The sequence below is a fragment of the Odocoileus virginianus genome, chromosome 30 (assembly GCF_023699985.2).
Source record: "Odocoileus virginianus isolate 20LAN1187 ecotype Illinois chromosome 30, Ovbor_1.2, whole genome shotgun sequence".
Lineage (NCBI taxonomy): Eukaryota > Metazoa > Chordata > Mammalia > Artiodactyla > Cervidae > Odocoileus > Odocoileus virginianus.
This window is the reverse complement of record NC_069703.1, coordinates 25,355,818-25,372,692: the sequence shown is the minus strand read 5'-3', so window position 1 is coordinate 25,372,692 and position 16,875 is coordinate 25,355,818.

Here is a 16,875-nt window from a genome sequence, read left to right as displayed (position 1 = left end):
TTTTTATGGTTGAATAAAATTCTTAACACAGGTGTTTATAACTATAGGTGTTTATAAGAAGACGTTTTTATAACTTAGGTCTTTATAAGATCTTTCCTCTTAGAACTATTTTTGCTATGTCTCACAAGTTTTGGCACATCATTTTTTCATTTTTGTTTGGAGATTTTTTAAAATTTCCTTTTTTTATTTCCCTTTTGATGTCTTCTTTAACCCATTGGTTGTTCAGAAGTGTATTGTTTCTCACGTATTATTAAATTTTCGGTTTTCTTCATGCTATTGATTTCTATTTCCATACCACTGTGGTTGTAAAAGATATTTGGTATGTTTTAAATCTTCTTGAATTTGCTGACACTTGTTTTGTGACCTCATATGTGACTTATCCTGGAGAATGCTCCATTTGTACTTTAGAAGAATATGTGATCTGCTGCTCTTGGATTGAATGTTCTCCATATATCTGTTAAATCCATTTGGTCTAAAGTACAGTTCAAATCTCCCCTTTCTTTATTGACTTTTCTGCCTGGGTGATTTATCTTTTAGCGAAGTAGGGTATTATAGTCCCCTACTGTTATTGCATTTTTGTCTGTTTTCCCCTTCAGACCTCTTGGTATTTACTTAAAATATTTGGAGTTCTCCCATGTTCAGTGCATATCTAGTTATGACTGTTCTGTTCTCTTGATGAATGGACACCTTTATTATTATATAATGGCCCTCTTTATCTCTTGTTACAGCTTTTGAGTTAAATCCCATTTTATTTGCTATAAGCATAATTACCTTTGTTGCCTTTTGGTTTCCACTTGCACATAGTATCGCCTTATATCGCTTCACTTTGAGCCTGTAAATGTCCTCAAAGCTAAAGTGAGTCTCCTGTGGGCAATGTATAGTCAGGTTTCATCTTTTTTTTTTCCCCACTTTTTTTTTTTGCCTTTTGATTGGAGAATTTAATCCATTTACATTAAAGTAGTTATTAATAGGTGAGGGCTTACAAATTTTAATCTTATTTTTTTCTGGCCTATGTTCCTTTCTTCTAGCCTCTAATCTCTCTGTCTTCCTTTGTGAGTTGATAATTTTCAATAGGAGTGTGCTTTGATTTCCTTCATTTTATCTTTGTGTATCTACTGCAGGATTTTGTCTTGTGGTTGCCATGGGGCTTAAGACATCCTATAGATATAACTACTTATTTTATGCTGATAACAACTTTTATCATAAAGAACATTTTGTACTTTTAATCTCCTTTTTCATATATTTAATGAGATAATTTAATTTTTTAATATTATGTATTTATTTAAAAATATGGTAGCTATAGTTACTTTTAATAATTTTGTTCTTTAACATTTAGACTAGAAGTAGTTAACATATCACATATTAATGTATTCTGAATTTGACAATATACTTATATTTACCACTATGTTGTATGTTTTCATTTTACTAATTACTATCCTTTAATTTCTGTTTGAAGATTCCTTTGAGAATGATTTTGTTTGTTTGTTTGTTTGTTTATTTCTGAAGTTGCTTCAGTCGTGTCTGACTCTTTGTGACCCTATGGACCGTAGCCCACCAGGCTCCTCTGTCCATGGGATTCTCCAGGCAAGAATACTAGAGTAGGTTGCATGCCCTTCTCCAGGGGATCTTCCCCACCCAGGGATCAAACACACATCTATTACATCTCCTGCATTGGCAAGAGGGTTCTTTACCACTAAGCCACCTGGGAAGACCAGCATTTTTATAAATCAAATCTAGCGGTCATGAACTCCCTCAGCTTTTGTTTGTTTGGGAGAGTCTTTCTCTCCTTCATTTCAGAAGGGCAACTTTGATGCATAGAATGTTTTTGACTGGCAATTTTATTTTCTTTCAGCACTTTGAATATATCATCCCTCTCCCTCTTGGCTTGTCAGGGTTCTGCTGAGAAAATCACTGATAGCTTTATGGGGGTTCCCTTGTAAATTGCAGGCTTCTTTTCTCTTGCTGCTTTTAAGATTGTCTCTTTGGTATTTCTTTTATTATGATGATGTTCCTTGCATCTTTTTTTTTGATGTTTCTTTTTTACTTTACTGTATTTTATATATTACAATGTGTCTTGGAGAGACCATCTTTAAATTGAATTTTCTTGGGGATCTATGAGCTACACAAGCTTGAATGTTTAAATCTCTTCCCAGATTTGGGAAACTCTCAGCCATTATTTCTTTCTGTATTTTGCTGCCTTATTCCTCACTTTTTTTGGGCTCCATCAACCTCAGGTTTTTTCTTACAGTGATATCCCATAGATCAGGTAGGCTTTATTCATTCTTTTTCAATCTTTTTTCTTTCTTCTCTTCTGAGTGGATAATTTTAAGTATATGGTTTTCCAATTTGTACTTTCTTTCTTCTGCTTGATCCATTCTGACATTGATGTTCTCTGTTTTATTAATTTTCATTTCATTCATTGTATTCTTCAGCTTCAGAATTTCTGTTTGGATCTTTTCTACAGTTTCTATCTCTTTGCTAAACTTAAAAAAAAAAAGATTTGTGTATTGTTTTTCTTGTTTCAGTGAATTGTCTTGCTATGTTTTCTTGTAACTCATTGAGCTTCCTTAAACAACTATTCTGAATTTTTGTGGGGTACAACACACATCTCCATGCCTTTAAGGTAAGTTACTAGAAATTATTATATTTATTCATGGTGTCTCCTTGATTTTTCATGTTCATTAAAGGTTTGCATTGTTGTCTTCACATTTAAAGTAGCCGTCACATCCTCCAGTCTCTACTGACTGATTTTAGGAGAGAAATACCTTCCATCAGCTTTCTCAGACCTTCTGAGAATAAGTAGATAAAGATATACTTTATATATCTTTATATATAATATAATATATATATAATAAGTATATAATAAGATATACTTATTCTACACTTCTTGCTCCCTCCCTTTTGCGGCAGAGGACAAGATGGTTGGATAGCATCACTGACCCAATGGACATGAGTTTGAGCAAACAGTAGGAGCTAATGGACAGGGAAGTGTGGAGCGCTGCAGTCCCTGGTGTCGCAAAGAATTGGGCATTACTTAGCAATGAACAACAATAACAGATCCTTTAGAGCCAGGCCATGTGCTAAAAACTCTCTTTTGCTTTCTCAAGAATGGTCTCCTCCAGGCCTGCATATTTGGGCATGCTCTGTTACTAGCTATCGGCAAAATTTTGCTTTTGCCACCATCTAGAATATATACAAGAAGTCAGGCACAGTACAGAGGTGTGTGAGTGAAGTATAAGGAGTGTTGAGATGCCTATGGATCAGCTTGGGGGATCGGTAGGCAAAGTATTCCCAGTGGCTTGTGGGCAGGTCTTCTCATTGAGTCTCTGATGTGGTTAGGCAGATCCACTACCACTTTTATATGTTGTGCTCTGAGCCCTGGCTGCTGTTCTGCCAACTACTTATGCCCCAAGGAATGCAACACAGTCCTATGGATGTGACAAGAGAAAAACAAGCCTTTTGGGCAGTGACCGGCAAAGCTGGGGAAGCCAGGTGCTCGCTCACTTTCCCCTACAGGAGAAATCACAAGCCAAAAAGAAGACTCTCTTGGTACAGAGCTGTGCCACCTTGGGGAAGGTGCAATTTAGATTAAGTCAAATTGTTCGACTTAAATTAAGTGAGATTGTTTTTCTTACCCTCTCTAATGCATCCCTTCCTGTTTTTTCTCCCCCATCAGGGTGCTAGAATTTCTCACTGGACTTCTGGAATTTCACAAGAGCTTTCTCATTCAAGGATGACTGTCTGAGAGTGTTCTCCCTGGGCTCCCAGAGGGGAGAGGGGCTGGAGCCAGTTCATGAGGCACTTCTGGGTCCACAGCCAGGATCAAAGTCTGCAAGCTTGTTACCTGACACATGGGTGGGTGGAGATTCCTTCTTGGTCCTGGGTTTATGTGCTGGTGACAGAACCAAAGCCAAAAGTGTCTGTAACTGAGCCCTCGGAGGCAGAGAGCTGTTTTCAGGTGTACTGCTGGGATCACAATTGGCAGTTCAGCTGTCTTCTCAAAATTTCTCCTTTCGTTCATGGACTAAATGTTTCACTCCCCATCTGGAGCCCTCAGCTCCCACAAAGGCACCTTTGTCCATGGATGGATGCCAAATTATTTGGGTGGAAGATATAAGTAAGGAATCTCTTATTTGGTCATCTTGATGTCACTCTCCAAAAATTTTAGAAATTGTTTCTAAAGTTATATAGACTTTGTATAACCTGATTGAAAATTGTTAGACTGGACTATCTTGTAAAACTTTCTTTTTCTTTGGTTAATATTTATTTGTGTTAATATTGTCTTTGGTCAATATTTATTTGCAAAATCTCTATGCAGGCCAAGAAGCAACAGTTAGAACTGGACATGGAACAACAAACTGGTTCAAGATTGGGAAAGAAGTAAAAGGCTGTATGTTGTCACCCTGCTTACTTAACTTATATGCAGAATACACTATGCAAAATGATGGGCTGGATGAAGCACAAGCTGCAATCCAGATTGCGGGGAGAAATATCAATAAACTCAGATATACAGATGATTTCACCCTTACGGCAGAAAGCAAAAAGGAACTAAAGAACCTTTTGATGAAGGTGATAGAAGAGAGTGAAAAAGCTGGCTTAACACTCAACAATCAAAAACTGAAGATCATGACATCCAGTCTCATCACTTCATAACAAATAGATGGGGAAACAATGGAAGCGGTGACAGACTTTATTTTCTTGGACTCCAAAATCACTGCAGAGGTGACTGCAGCCTTGAGATTAAAAGATATTTGCTCCTTGGAAGAAAAGACATGACAAACAGACAGTGTATTAAAAGGCAGAGACTTTACTTTACCTACAAAAGTCCATATAGTCAAAGCCAAGATTTTTCCAGTAGTCAAGTATGGATGTGAGAGTTGGACTATAAAGAAAGCTGAGCACCTAAGAATTAATGCTTTTGAACTGTGGTGTTGAAGAAGATTCTTGGGAGTCACTTGGACAGCGAGGAGATCAAGCCAGTCAATCCTAAAGGAAATCAACCCTGAATATCCATTGGAAGGACTGATGCTGAAGCTGAAGCTCCGGTACTTTGGCCACCCAATGGGAAGAGCTAACTCATTGGAAAAGACCCTGATACTGGGAAAGACAAAAGTCTGGAGGAGAAGGGGACAACAGAGGATGAGATGGTTGGATGGTATCACTGACTGAACGGATATGAGTTTGAGTAAACTCCTGGAGACAGTGAAGGACAGGGAAACCTAGCATGTTGCAGTCCATGGTGTCACAAAGAGTTAGACATGACTGAGCAATTCAACAACAACAGCAACAAATATTTATTTGTGTAGGCACTAACACCACCATAGTCAACTAGGATAATTTCTACACCTGTTATGGGCTGAATTGTGTCCCTCTCCAAATTCATTTATTAAAATCCTAACCCCTTGTACCTCAAAATGTGATTGCATTTAGAGAGAGTGTTTTAAAGAGATAATTCAGTTAAATAAGGTCACCCACTGTGTTAATCATGTCTGACTCTTTGCGACCCCATGAACTATAGTCTGCCAGGCTCCTCTGTCCATGGGATTCTCCAGGCAAGAATACCTGAATGGGTTGCCATGACTGCCTCCAAGTTTATAAATGATAAACCTAATTGACAATCTAAATATATCTGACTTTATTTCCATGTGAAATTTTTAAGCAAACTCTTAATACACTAGGAGAAAACTTTTGAAATGCTATCCCTTCGGGGACTGCTACCTGCAAGGAGTATCAAGTACTTTTCAGATTCCAGTCTTGTAAGCTGAAGAAATACACTGGAGGTGCCTACTTAATAAATCTTCCTCATCTCTAAATTCAGGGCTTAGAGACTTGACAATTCAAGTGATGGCAAAGATCAAAAATATTCTTTTCTCCCCTTATTCCATAAAATAGGGGCTTTAGGTAAGTAAAGCCAGCATCAGATTAAGTGTATATTTCCCAGCCCTTGTCCTTGTAGAGAGGTTTGTCCATAAAGCTAGAATCTGGCTAATGGGATGTGAGTTAAGGTATGTAACCTTCGTGTCTTATCCATAAAGGAGAAGGCACATACCTCTCTTCCTTTTACCCTTGAGTCTGAGGATGAAAGGGCTTCCCTGGCAGCTCAGATGATAAAGAATCTGCCTGCAATTCAGGAAACCCAGGTTTGCTCCATCGGTCAAGAAGAACCCTTGGAGAAAGGAATGGCTATCCACTCCAGTATTCTTGCCTGGAGAATTCCATGGACAGAGGAGCATGATGGGCTACAGTCCAGGAGCTGCAAAGTCAGGCACTACCGAGCAACTAACACTTTTACTTTTCACTTTGAGTTTGGAAATGATGATAAAACTACCTTCAGGACAAAAGCAATATTTTCAAGATTTCGGATACATCGATTAAGACTTGGCCCCTGACACAGTCAAGTTTCTCAACATCATGGGCTACTTAGATGGAAAAATGAGAAAGATATCATTTCTACCATATTTAAGCCACTGCATTTTGGAATTTTTATTGTCATTGAGTAGATTGTAGTTTAACTAATACCCAAATTCATAAAAGAGGAAAACAGATAAAGATCTTGAAAGAAGGTAAAAAGAGAGAAAGAGTGAATAGTTTCCTGTGTAAATAATTTGTCCATGCATTGGTTTATGACTTAAAATGAACACTTTTAAAAATCAATAAGGGAAAGACAGATTGCCAAGTAGAAAAACTGAATAAGATACCTGAAAAGGTACCTTATAAAAGAAGATGTATGTATGGACCACATACATGTGAAAGGATGCTTAGTCTCAATAGTGATCAAAAACAGTACCACCTCTCAACCTCTGAATGGTTAAAATTAAAACAGTTGACCATACCAACTGTTGCTGAGATGTGAAACAAATGGGATTTTCCTCTGTTGTTTGCTGGTGGGAAGGCCAATGATATAAGGGTGTTTGAAAACTCCATGGCAGTGTTTACTGCCAGGAGTTGATTAGGTACCTTTCCCATGGGCCACCAACTACAGCACCTAAAGAAATGTGAGCATATATTTTTCATATGCTAGAATATTCATACTAGCCCCAAACTAAAAACAACCAAGATAAATGAATTTCAGAATGATCATACAGTGGAATACTGTGCAGAAATGATACATAACAAACTACTGCTACACAAAGCAACATGGAAGAATAATCATGAATATGATGTTGAGTGACAGGATCCAGACACAAGAGAGAAACCCTCTGACTCATTGCTTCCAACCTAGGTCAGTTTTGAATTCTATTAAATCCTAGCCAGTTCTTCATTTTTACTTCCTGATCCCTTCATGGTATCTATACACAAACATTACTTGAATGAGGACATTCAAGACTTAAACAAAGACAAATTCTTCTTGCTAATCTAGTTTAGCCAAATAAAATAGAAGAAAAGTCTAAGTGACACATTATCATAAGGGAAGAAAACTTTAGAAAATTTATAAGAGGCAAGTTTGTGAGTTTCAGATTAAAAAACAAAGAGGTTAAGTTCCCAGTGTCTGGGTGTAGGACTGGAAACTGGGATTCATCAAGGAAGGGCTGCATCAAATTGATAAGGCCTTATCTGGGCAGAGAAAAGTGTTAGGAATAGGAATAGATAAGGAAGACCTTATTAAAAAGTAACCTGAATACATGGCAATAGGAAAGATGCTTAGAAAACAAGGCTTTGGAACCAGATGGCCCTAGGTTCTAATCAGAGAAATTTTACTATCTGTGTAATTTGGGCAAATTACTTAACCTCTCTAAGCCTCTACCTGCCAAACTGGGGAATGTTTATTTCTACCTTGCACCACTTTTAGGAGGATTAGACAAGGCAACAAACCACCTGGAACATACAAAATGCTCAGTAAATTTAGGATCTATTTCTATAGCTACTATTAAGTATATTATCATTAACGCATGCAGAGTTTAGCAGAGAAATTGCCATTAAACTATATGATTCTTCATCATTCTGCTTCAATGATATATAAAGAGCTTGTATTCTTAACATTGCTGAGTCTCAAGAAGGGATTCCATGCTTAGAAGATATATTGACTGAGGTATCATTGTTTCTGAAACACTTTTAATAGGTTATATTCATGTTGTCCTTCATCTACATATATTCCATTTCCCTTAGCCTACGCGTAAAACTGAAAAACCCCAGTCAGCTTTTGTTTGCTAGATCACATGGATGCTTGAGGTCCCTTATATCTGTGTAACTAACTGTGCCACACAAACCAATTGAAAAGGAAAATAGGGACAATTATCCACCTAATTCAAGGAGCAAACACTCGCTAGAAAGAAATTAAAAGAAAAATTGTATTGAATTATATTTTCTATGATGAAGCTCACCATGGAGCTATTCAGCTTACAGTTTCTTATATTTGTGCCACTTTTCTTTGCCTTCTAATTCTGGTTTTACTTGCTTTTATAAAATGATATTTAACATTTGCAAAAATAAGCTTTGAAAATATGGAAATGCTGTTTACTGACATGGCTTTATAGAGAAATACCTGTGATAATGCTTACAGTCTAAGATCATTAGGAACAAAAAACCTGCTGGCTTGCTTGCTACAAATTGGAATTCCTAACCTTGTTTTCAAAGAAAGGTGTATGCTTTTTATTGCAGTCTAAATTTATAGACTGTTTTGGATTCTCACATTTCTATAGTCATTTGCATAGTACAAAAAACATATTACATAACAAGTCAGTCAAGCTAAATTATAGGCAGTTCTTTTCAATCAGGCCACTGCAGCTCTGCATTGCTCAGTTCAGTTCCTGTCTCCCACTGCTCAGATGTTGCCATGGTGACCAATTTTTGTCATGTACATTCCTAGGTCCCGCGCGGCCCCCTTATTCATAGCACTTTGCCATCACTACAGCGACCGCTAGCTGTTATCTGATTACCTAATCTCCCCTTAGTAATACATATCACCTTGAAGCTACCTGGGTGAATTCTTGAAACCTGAATATAAATGATGTTACATAAACAAGAAAATAGATTCATATTAAATAAAATGATCATGGTGATAACAAATAAATAAGACTCCTTAAGCTATCCATAAGCAAGAACTCTATGAATTTATTCTCTTACTATTCTCTAGCTATATCACAGTCCATATCTTTGGAAGATCGATTTGATTCTTTTATGACAAATGCAATAGCAAGATTGCAAAATTGTTGAGCTGAATTTGATCAACTGTGTTGCAATCCATCTGATTGTTGAGCTTTTCACTGTTATGACAGCTGAAAAACACAAATTATTGGCATATTGGAGGAAGACATTGAGAGGTACATAGTCTAATTTATCCATATGCCTAAAAAGACAATGTCATATGGATAAAATAAATTTCACCTCTTTTTCCTTTTTAGATATCGTAGGGTGAATGTCTTTCGAGTAAAAACACAACCTTAAAAAAAATCACAAGAAACCAGATCAAAGACATAAATAGAACAAAATATGCACAAGAGATCTCATCCAAGATCAAAGATGTGAACGTAATTGCCATGAATAAGAAGTGCAGAGCTCACCAGAACAGAATGTCTTCAGCACAGAGAGAATTATACCAAAAAAAGAAAAAGAAGAAAAGGAGGGGGGAAAAAAGGGTCTCTGGGAAATCAAACCCTCCACAAAGCCAGTAAAATACCTTTATTTTCCCCTCTGCAGTAAACAACATCTATGCTCTACCACTGAAATGACCAAATATGGGGGCCAATGCTGAAGAACATTTCTACTTTGTGAGCTAAGCATCTAAATTTTATGGGTTTCCCCCCCTCACTTGTCCAAATCCACCCCCAAAACTTCAGTCTTTCTAAATGTTTCACTGTAAATCAACCCAGTACAGAGAGAGTTTTCAGGAGTGTGAAATATTGACATAGTAGAATTTGAGAGAGCAGCTCTGCTTGTTAAAATCGTGTAATTCATTTAATGCATAAGGGAAAAAGAAAGAAAAAGTAGAAGGAGTTCCCTTTATTAAATATTTATTGCTGGAGCCCTGGGTGGATGCCACTCAGAGAAGCAATCATTAGAGATGGGACATTGATTGAAGTGAATATTAAGTAGTACTCTACACTAAATAACAACTGCTGATTTCTTGGGGGGAAAAAAGTTCTTGGGACTCTTAGACACTGCTCTTTTAGAGAGTCTTACTGCATGCATGTAATTTTAAGTAATTCAGTCTTTTAAAAATGTGTCTCTGCCTCTGACCTTAAAGAGCTTTCATCTCATTCAAGCCAATGAACTCAACTCTTTTCTACCATTCTACATCAACAGGGTGTAGGGGAGAGGGTGGGGAGAGGGTGTGTGACAGAGTGGGACAGGCAACACGTGAGAGCAGATGGTTATCAGAAACACAAGCTCATAGCTGCAGAAAGAGGAGACATAGCAAATTAATAATCCATGATTCTATTCAGCCTACCAGGACAAAGACCGATGTATGATTCAAGGTAGTTTGCTCAGATAGTTTCTTTTTGAAAGTGCTTACTTGATTCTCTGTAGCAAAAAAAAAGGAAGAAGAAAGAAAGAGAGAAAGAAAGAAATATTTAGGAAACACTGCATTTTCTAATGATTTTGTTGTTATTTAATTGTTAAATTGTATATGACTCTTTGGACTGTAGCCCGCCAATCTCCTCTATCCATGGGATGTCCCATGCAAGAATGCAAGAATAATGGAGTGGGCTGCCATTTCCTCTTCCAGGGGATTTTCCAGCCCCAGGGATTGAACCCTTGACACCTGTGTCTCCTGCATTGCAGGTGGATTCTTTACTGCTGAACCACCACAGAAGCCTTGCTAATGATATTGAGTTATAAATATATCCATTAACAGATGTACTTTCTACTCTTAGAATATGGATATTATAACTGAAAATGGTTTTTTGAAAAATAATATGAATTTTGGACAATCTACTTCTATGAGGCTAATGTCCCTAATAGATTAAATGTACCAACATTCATTTTGTGGCTATTCCTAATATTGTAAAGTTATTATGAAGAGCAGTATTTTCCTATCATTCTAGATCCTAAGTATTATCTGACTTTTTTTCTGACCAAGGCTCTTTACATGTTTAATAGGCTAGTTTTCTGTGCTTACTTCACCTGCAAGCAAAATGCAGCCTGCCCCTACATAAAATAAAGTGCTATTCAAGGACATGAGATTCCTTGCCACAGAGATTTCAGTTGCAGTGGGAAGTAGGAGAAAGCTAGTGTTGAGTGGAATATACAAGGGACTGTATTTGAGAAGGGAATACAAGACATTATAAATAAACCTAGAAAGACACTGAGGCCTATGTCTTCTTAGCTCTAAGTATGGTAAAGCAAGCAAAATAAAAATGTGTCTAGAGAAGAGAAGCCACCTCCCAGTAGCAAATAATCCTGTACTAGTTGTTGGAAGGATAAGTAGGGGCTACTGAATCAGCTTCCCTGGGCATCCCTGACGGCTCAGAAGGTAAAGAAAGTGAAGGTGAAAGTCGCTCAATCTGTGTCCAAATTTTGCGACCCCATGGACTATAGAGTCCATGAACTTCTCCAGGCCAGAACACTGGAGTGCGTAGCCTTTCCCTTCTCTAGGGGATCTTCCTAACCCAGGGATCGAACCCAGGGCTCCCGCATTGCAGGAGGATTCTTTACCAGCTGAGCCACAAGGGAAAAGTAGTAAAAAAAAAATCTGCCTGCAATGTGGGAAACCTGGGTTCTGTCCTTGGGTTGGGAAGATCCCCTCAGGGAAGGCATGGCAACCCACTCCTGTATTCTTGCCTGAAGAGTCCCTGTGGCCAGAGGAGCCTGGTGGGCTACAGTTGATAGGATGGCAAAATAGTTGGATATGACTTCGTGACTAAACAGCAACTGAAGAGTAAGTCCACTTCCTGCAGCATCTGGAGTTTCTCAGGAAAATCTCTTTCCTCCATCCATGTATTTATATTAGCTTTGCTGTGGACAGAATGCTTTGGAGGCTTCTATTGAATCCATTTTCAGGGATTTTAGAAATGTTAGGTTAAGGGAAAAAAAAAAAAAAAAAGACACTGTATCCTAGCCAAAAAGAATAGGATTGTACTACCATTGATCACAAACACCCTTGGGACCATTTTCTTGAGAAACCAATACAGTGGCTTGGTAAAAGGGAATAGCATTCCTCTGAGGGGTGCTTACACAACAGTAGTAGTTCTCAACTAGGAATAACCCTACCTGCTCCCCCTACCCGGGCACATGCAGCAATGTTGGGAGATATTTTTGATTGCCCGTGCGGGTGGGGAGTGCTCCAGGGGTCTAGTAAGTAGAAACCAGAGATGCTGCTCACCGTCCTCAACACACAAGTCAGAATCCTCATCAAAAAAGAAAAGCTCAACCTAAAATGCCAACAGTGCAGAAGTTGAGAGACAGTGTGTTATATGGCCCCCCATTTTTTCTCCACTTGTCCTTTGGTTTCATGGGCATATTTTTACAAAGAGATAAAGCTTATATTTTCTTTAAAGATAATCAAATCACAAATTTTCTTAGGTGACAATCAGATATTCATAATCCGTTTACTATAATGATGCTTCAAATTCATGTATTGAAAATTTAAAGTTTGATAAATATTCAGCTTGATTTTTCAGATTCATTATTTAGTGACTGGGCTCCAGCCCAAACCTTTTGTTAGAATGAAGTGGTACCCTGCATGGTTATTTCACTCTTGCATCCCTCTCATGATTAGGGATCTGATGCCCAGAAATGGCTTGGCAGCTCTATGAACCCACACAGCTACATTTTCCTTTGTGTATGGATTTTCTGAGAGCCCAGCACTTTACTGATAACATTTTTACCTTGGAACTTATTTGATTTTTACAAATTATGGCCTTTACAAAAGAAGAAGTGATTTTCAACCACCTTTATACCTCCATTTTCTCCTGTAAAACTAAGACAGACATCTGGTGATTTTCTCTGAATGCTCAAATAACTGTTTTGAATATAGGAGAATTGCTATGGTCAGAATTTTGAAAGAAAAAAAACTCCTCTTTTCTAGTCCTTTTGACTCATAACATCCTGCTAAATCAAGTCAGAATTCTAGATGCTGTAGAGTTGATAGAGAAGAAGATTTTGAGCTTGCGTGAACAGTGTAGTGTGACATCTCATTAGAACACAAAATCCTCTTTTAGATGTTTCCTAGTTCAATGAGAAAGATGCCCTGGTCATTATTATGGTCTCAGAAACCACTTTGATCACCACACTGTGGCAAGACTCACTTACAGTACATCATGAGGCCATTTCATAATGAGCACTGTACTCATTATAATTTATTTATTTCTAAGAACTTTAATAAAACCCATCAGGCAAGACTTTTACCTGAAAATCCTTTTATCCATTGTCAAGTTACCCTTGAACTTTAGGCTACATTTCTTTAGTAATATTCTATAATCCAAAGTGCTCATACAATCATGCAAAGATGTGTATTGAATGTTCTCTGCTTAAAATATATCTGAAGTATAAATTTTTGCTAGACTTCTGATATAAGAAATCTAGAAACTTTTTATTTTTAAGTCAGTGTTTTCCAAAATGTTCTGAGCATAAAAAAAAAATTATCTGGGTTATTTGTTAAAAGTAAAGGCTCTTAGCCCAAATAAGACCTCTGTGGGAGGGCCCTAGGAATCTATATTTTTAAATAGCACCCAGAACTGACTCATTGGAAAAGCCCCTGATGCTGGGAAAGATTGAAGGCAGGAGGAGAAGGGGACGACAGAGGATGAGATGGTTATATGGCATCATTGACTCCACAGACATGAGTTTGAGAAAACTCTGGAAGATAGTGAAGGACAGGGAAGCCTGGTCTGCTGCAGTCCGTGGGGTCGCAAAGAGTCAGACATAACTGAACAAATGAACAACAGGGAATCATACGATTTGGTAATTTTGGAAACAGCACCTTAAGAGAATGCACATACATGGGAGGCTATGAAAGATATCATATTAAATTATTAATAGATTTGGTACCTATATTTCAAAAGCTTGTTTGATACATGTAGAACACTTAGAAGAGTTTCTGGCAAATAGTAAGCATGAAAGTGTTAAATAGTCTTCCCATCGTCCTTGGTGTAGATAAGCATTATCATTTCACAAGGTCAGCCTTCAAAAATCATTAGTCTTCTCAGTCCATGACCCAGAGCCTTGTACTTATTACATCCACGACTCTTCATCTTTTTCCTCAAGTATTTGACCAAATTCCTGTCTTGTTTTCATTAACTCTCCTATTTTGATTGCTTTCTTATCTCTCCTTTTAACTGAGTGTTCCTCCTGATACTGACTTTTCCAAGAGTCATTTAATTCTTTATCTGTGCACACAAGGAATGCTTCCTGGGAATTCTAACATTCCATTGATAAGCATCAAGGTGTGTATCTTGATCCTACCCTCTAGACCCAATTTACCTGTACCCTGAGCTTTCCCAGGATCTGTGGGTCTCACCCTCTCAAACTAATGTCACCGCAGTCAACAAATATTTGAACATTAGTTTGGAATGTTCCATTGGAGTTGTCTGAGCCCATACCATGTACATGCCATAGAGGTTATGTTGAACTTGGGAGCAACCCAGAAGACATATTGATTTTTTTCTCTAATTCAGAAGAAATCCTTGTGCTCATTCACTGTCTTATCCATAACTACAGCTTACATTCTCTTTTATATAAGGCTTGGTACAATCATAAGCAAGGAATAGGAAAGACTGTATATAATCAGTCTGGCCCTTTCCATATTACTCATTATTGCAATTTTTCCTAAGTAAAAGTATTTGCTGCATAAATCAGACATGTAAAATGTATGCCATTGAGATAAAGAGAAAAAGAAAGAAGCAGCTTTGCTTCAGCTCATGTATGTTTAACCTTTGCATCTAATATCAATATACCTAGGCTGGATTTTATAATAGAAAGATCCCTTCACATGTTGTGAGGAATTCAGGTATGTATACAAATGACCTTATTCACAAAGATAATTTATGTTTTTTCTAAAGAATAATTTCATTCTGAAGTGAATGGAAAAAACAATCACTTTGATTTTACCCACTGATTCTCTCCTTTCAGATTGTAATGAAATGTATCAGTGGCAAGTCTGGAAATTCCTAAATGGTCACAGAAACTACCATTACTCTGTGTTAAAAGAGGTTAAACTGCCCAAAGCCATAATTTCAAGTCTTAATTGAATGCTAGCAATTCAACCGTGAGCAGGATCCCCAGAAGAATGGCAGAGTCCTCGTAGGCTTCCCACAATGGGGATGCGTGGGTAGATGCCATCTGCAGCTCAGGGTAGGGGAACAAAAAGACATTTGAGGAAGAGGGGATTTCTTACAGATATGATATAATGGGAAAGAGCTGAAAGTCATCCATCATGACTCTGACATACCTCACACCCAACAACAGCCAAAAGCCACAAGATGTCACGTACCGCCTGCAGCGTGTCAGGTCTTCTGGCATCAGCACTTTTGTGCATCCTGCCACTTCCCCTTTCTTGCTGTCCTGCCTGGGGAGGATCAAGAATGCCTCTGCCCACCCCACCCCAACGCTTGCTAATGCCGTCTTTATTATCACACACCACAACAACCACTCGGGACAATTCATCTGGAGACAGGGAGTGACAATCAGAGGCGAACAAGGATGCCGATGTCACCAGATGTTGTTGCATCCCATAAATTAGGTTAGCGCGACCATGCTGTTCCAGGAGGTTAGAGCAACAGGGCCCAGGCCAGGACCCATGGGTGCTCAGAAGCGCTCATGGGGCCAACTGCTCAGAGACACAGAGAATAAGCCCAGGTTTACTTCCTGTGCTCTCAGTTTTCCTTACAGGTCTTTAAAGTAATCATCTCAAATATGTAAAACATGGATTGGGTTAAGATGAGCAAGAAAAATAAATAAGCTATGGTTTCACATCACTTGTATGATGGCAACCTGTCATGTACATCAAAGTGCTTTTTCATTTAATTTCAAGGTACCACATGGCCTGAAGACACACACACACATTTAACATTAGAATTAGTTATAATTAAATTTCTATGATTTTCTCTTGTTTAACTTCTGTAAACAATTTGCTTTTATCTCATCTTACCAACAAATTTACAAACTCTCCGAGTGCAGAGGCCATGGGTAGTAGTGCCTCTTTGGCCCTCACATAATTCAATATTAAAACATGAATTGCTTAAGAACCTATTAAAAGGTTTTACTTTCATTTTGTTTTTAATATTTCCTAAGATTGTATAAGAAAATTGAAGACAACATGCAGAGAGAAAAAACAAGTTTGGAAATAATTGACTAGCTCATATCAAAAAAATATAAAACTAAGCAGTTCAATTTTATCACTTAAATTAAGGGTATCAGTAGCCTGAAAGTCCTAAGCTTGTTCAGAATGATTTTGCAGGTTAACACTCTGAAAGCCGTGCTGACACTTCATGTTGTGGGCTTATTTATGTTGTTGTTTAATTGCTAAGTGGTGTTCGACTCTTTGTGAATCCATGGACTGTATCCCACCAGGTCCCTCTGTCCATGGAATATCCCAAGCAAGAATACTGGAGTGGGTTGCCATTTCCTTCTCCAGGGATCTTCCAGACCCAGGGATAGAACCTGAGTCTCTGGTGTCTCCTGTACTGGCAGCCTCCTGGATTCTTTACCACTGAGCCACTAAGGAAGCCCAGACTTGTTTATACCACAGTATAAATAGCCCATTTGTTACTAAATCGTAGGAATCCATAAAATTACAAATAAAGGACAGTTCTCCAAAGCAATAACTTGTTTGAATGCAAAATAACTGGGACTCTGATTGACTGAATATCATGTAGTGTTGGGAAACAATCCTATGAAAATACCAACCATATCCTGAAGCTGACACTTCAAATTTACCTGGGAAAATATGCAATTGCATAGTACAGTGTTTTCAGCTCCATTCTCACATTTTTTGAA